This window comes from Oryctolagus cuniculus, chromosome 2, assembly GCF_051225735.1.
Source record: "Oryctolagus cuniculus isolate XC-2025 breed Fujian yellow rabbit chromosome 2, ASM5122573v1, whole genome shotgun sequence".
NCBI lineage: Eukaryota > Metazoa > Chordata > Mammalia > Lagomorpha > Leporidae > Oryctolagus > Oryctolagus cuniculus.
Window position 1 is genome coordinate 86987358 of NC_142868.1, and position 4692 is coordinate 86992049.

At 39.7% G+C, this 4692-nt stretch overlaps 1 pseudogene; it reads left to right on the top strand.

The window, feature by feature from the left end:
- The first annotated feature begins 652 nt into the window (after nucleotides 1-652).
- LOC138848726 (large ribosomal subunit protein eL43 pseudogene) lies at nucleotides 653-908 on the top strand (annotated as a pseudogene).
- Nucleotides 909-4692: the final 3784 nt, after the last annotated feature.

Sequence of the window (4692 nt, forward strand, 5' to 3'; positions counted from 1 at the left end):
TAGAGAGTAGCCACAGAACGCTGACTCCTGATAAAGACTGTGTCCTTCACGAAACTTCAGACAGGTTTCTCTCAGTTCCCTTCACCCCTTTTTTATTTTTATTTATTTTTATTCAATTGAAAGGCAGAGAGACAGAGATAGATAGATCTTCCAGCTGATGGTTCAATCCCCAAATGCCAGAAGCAGCCAGAGGTGAACCAAAAAGAAGCCAGGAGCCCAGGACTCGATCCAGGTCTCCTATGTGAGGGTCAGGGACCTGAGTACTTGGGCTGTCATCTACTGCCTTCCACAGTGCACATTAGCAGGAAGTTGTATCAGAGGCTGTGCAGCTGGTACTTAGAGTGGTCATTCTAATGTGGCATCACAAGTGTCTTTGTAACTTCTGAGCCAAACATACACCTGTGAGCCCTTTTCTTGTCTAGGCCTACCATCAGTGTTGGATTTTCATAGCTGAGTCTTAACAAGAATCTTGTTGATTCAGGTCAGTGAGAACTCCCACCCTTGATACCTAATCACTCTTGATGTCTCTTATAATTCCTCACCCTTGATATCTTGTCACCCTGGATGGCTACTAGTAATAATCCTATTGAGTAGGTTTAAAAAGAACCCCTCCCCGCCCCAACACACTTGCTCTTTGGACTTGGACCTAAGTGGTGACAATATGGCTAAAGGCACAAAGAAGGTCAGGATTGTTGGTAAATACAGGACCCTTATGGCACCTCCTTTTGGAAAATGGTGAAGAAAATTGAAATAAGCCAACATGCCAAGGACATTTGATGTGCTGTGGGTATTGATGCTGTGGTTCTTGAATGAAAACCGTAGTTGGTGGTGCCTGAATACACAGCACCACTGCTGAAGTCACAGTAAAGTCTGCAATCAGAAGACTGAAGGAATTGAGAGACCACTAAAAGTGTCAACATGTGAGACATCACTAGCCTATAATAAATGGCTTAATTTATATCACAACAGTGAAAAAGAATCCTCCCCACTTCATTCTCCAAGAACCACTCCCAATCTTTCATCCATTGACCCACTTCACTCTGCTTACTACCAATAAATCTTCAGCTGTCTTTGTGAATTCAAGGTTTTGCCCCATTTATCTCCTCCGCTGATTGCTGATCACAACAGTCACAACAGTGCTGAATGAAGTCTTCCTTGTTGTTTTAACAAGTGTCAGATTGATTTTTTTTAATGCTCTCCAAATATCACCTGAAAAATATCTTGGTAAGACAAACCTGAGTTTACTGTTTATGACCTTAAAAGAGTTCACTATTTTAACAGAATCTGAAAGTCTTGGAGGAGGAAGAATAAGGTCCAATATATTGATATTTTAAGATTTGACTGAAGGCAAGTGCTTCAACAGAGATGGATGCTAGGAGTGACTATTATTGGGTAAAGATCATGATTAAATAGATTAGGATTTGTGGACACTGCCAGAGGGAGATGCTGAGGTAAGGAGTTTAAGAGTCTTAGGTAATAAACTGCCTGCAGATGCTTTCTATTAAAGAGTTGATAGATCTTTCTAGAATTCTTTCAATGAACAGTAAAGTTGTTTGCAACTTCTTTTCCTGGGCACCATCCTAGCACAGCGAAGTTGTGCCACTGGTGATGCTGGAATAGTAAGATCATGCTATTGCAGACCACTTGTTGGAAAACTTCTGAAAGGGTCAGATAGCAAATGTTTGAGGTGTTGAGAGTTTGTCACATAACTTTCACTTTTTCTCTTATTTACAATGCTAAAAAAATAAGGTCACACACAAAAGCAAGCCACAAGCTAGATTTGGTCCACAAGCTGAAGACTGTCAATGCATGACATAGAGAGTAAATTATATTGGGGACAAATGGTTTCACTCCGGAGAGTAAATTATATTAGGGACAATCCTCAAAAGAACTGTTTTAATTAGGATCATCAGGGAAGGCCCCACACTGGGGACTCCCATGTTTGGACTTAGAAATGATCCCCCAAAACCGGGCACCTTGGCGTGATGAATATTTTAAGCTGAAGAAACTGAGGAACCTTCAGAAACAGAATGGTCTCTTGGACCTTCCCTTGACTCCCTGCTTCCTGAAGAAGGTGACAGAAACTGATTCTCTTCACATCCTTCCTACCGAACACGAATCATGTATTCCAGCTGACCTTGCAGGCGTGGGGAATGTCTCACCCATGGGCCCTCTAAGGATGGATTAGAAATTCAATAAATCTACAGCAGGCTAAATTTTAAGTTGATGATTTTGTGTGGTCCATGAATGATGTTACAAATATCCAAATGGCATTTGGCAGAAAAAAGTTTCCGCAGCTCTAAGACACTTAGTCCTAAAAGATCCTCCCTACATTCAGGAAGAAGGGATGCCCTTATCTAGAAACCCAAAAAAAGAATCTAAACAGGCTTTGCTAATTGTTTGCAATTCATTACTACCAGATCATACCACATTTTTGTCCAGTCATTGTCTCCTCATAACTTCCCATGTCTTCATCAGAGTTAGCATAAAAATATGCAGATTTCCCTATCTAATTTGTCTTCTTTTTTTCCTATTAATATTTCTTTGCAATTTTTTAGGCCCATCCACAAACTCTAGGGGGATTAAGGAAAACCCTCTTCCCTTATATACTGTGGTTGGAGGAAATCCATAGAAGTTCTTAGATTATTTGGTGGTGGTGGAAGGCATTAAGAATCAAACACTGAGGGGGCTGGCACTGTGGTACAGCAGGTAAAGCCCCTGCCTGCAACCCCAGCATCCCTCTGTATATGCCTGGTCACATCCCAGCTGCTCTACTTCTGATCCGGCACCCTACAAATGGCTGGGGAAAACAGCAGAAGGTGGCCCAGATGCTTGGACCCCTGTGATCCATGTGGGAGACCCAGAAGAAACTCCTGGCTCCTGGCTTTGGCCTGGCCCAGCTCTGGCTGCTGCATTCATATGGAGAGGAAACCAGAGGATGGAAGATCTTCCTCCCTCCTTCTCTCTCTCTCTCTCTCTCTCTCTCTCTCTTTCTCTGTCTCTACCTCTCTCTCTCTCTGTAAATCTTTCAAATAAATAAATAAATAAATAAATCTTTTTTTAAGAAAAAAGACTCAGACACTGAAAAGCTTTATAGAAATAGCAGGAGGTATGGTGTAAGTCATTAATTGGAAAAACTGAAAGTGACCTTACTTGTACTTCAAATGACAAAGCGAATCATGCATCTTATAGCAAGAAAAAAATCGCAAGCTTGAGGGCTTGAGGCTTTTTGGGAAATACATGCTTCTCACTTACAAGGTCCAGCTTCATCTTCCCTGTTTTCTTTCCTACTCCAAACTCAGAGACTAGAGAAATAATACAGAGGTGGTGAATATTTTTATAGAACTGTGGAAGATTGATCATTATATATGTTCCCAGATGGGCCTTCTTCACAGCCATTTAAGCTAATCAGAGAAAAATCTCAGCGGTGTGTGGAGAAGCAAGGAGTTATATGAGGAGTAAGTGCACAGTGACTCCTGTTGTTGACTTTACCAATTGACACTCCTGTCTATGGCATCAGTAATCTCCCTATGCTCCAGTCATGAGTTTCCAAGGCTATGGAAGCCCTCTGAGTTCTTAATGTGCTGTACATTGAGATTTAATGCTATAACGAGTACTCAAACAATATATTTCACTTTGTGTTTCTATGGGGGTGCAAACTGTTGAAATTTTTACTTAATGCATACTAAACTGATCTTCTGTAAAAAAAAAAAAAAAAGAAATTATCAATTCCCAACTTGACTCTCACTGGGATTAAACATGACAATAGGTCTGATCTGATTTCATCATCATTTAAAAAAAATCATCTATCATTTTTCACTTTATGTTTCTGTGTGGGAGCAAACCGTTGAAATCCTTACTTAATGTATACTAAGCTGATCTTCTGTATATTAAGATAATCGAAAATGAATCTTGATGTGAATGGAAGGGGAGAGGGAGTGGGAAAGGGGAGGGTTGTGGGTGGGAGGGACGGTATGGGGGGGAAGCCATTGTAATCCATAAGTCGTACTTTGGAAATTTACATTCATTAAATAAAAGTTAAAAAAAAAAAGCAAGGAGTTAAGGAGACAGACAGAGCCTGTGAACATATATAAATACTGCAGAGGGCAGAATTAGAAGAAAAGACTCTTCTATAGTTTAAATTTTACCTCATAGCAAACCAAGTATAATTATTTGCATGTAATAGGTGCTCAGTGATCATTTGTTGAGTAAGACATAAAAGTAAGAAAAATCAATGAACACCATCATGGGATTTCATACTGGGGATTATATGTCTCTAGATTTTCTGTCCAACCAGTATATGTTCTCAACAGACTCTGTGTGTGTGTGTGTGTGTTTGTCATTGCATTGATTATTATACTTATCAAGTTCCTCCCTAGATGGAAAAATAAAATATGTTCACTAAATCGCTCTATATCAAGCCTTGTTATGGTAGGATTAGACTTTTTTTAAAAGGCAGCTGATAGTACAAGGCAAAATGTGAGTTGGATTATTCCACTGATCTTTGTTTTAGCTGTGCTACTTTACCAATGTAATTTCAAGGTGGTTCAAGCAATATAATTCCAAGAGTGTAAATTGCTTTAAATTATGCTATCTTTTTCAAGCTGAGTTAAACTTCATTCCATGGTTAGCTAGCTGCTATATGGAGGTAAATACTTTGTGCTTACTTTAATATTTTTTGCCATGTCTTCA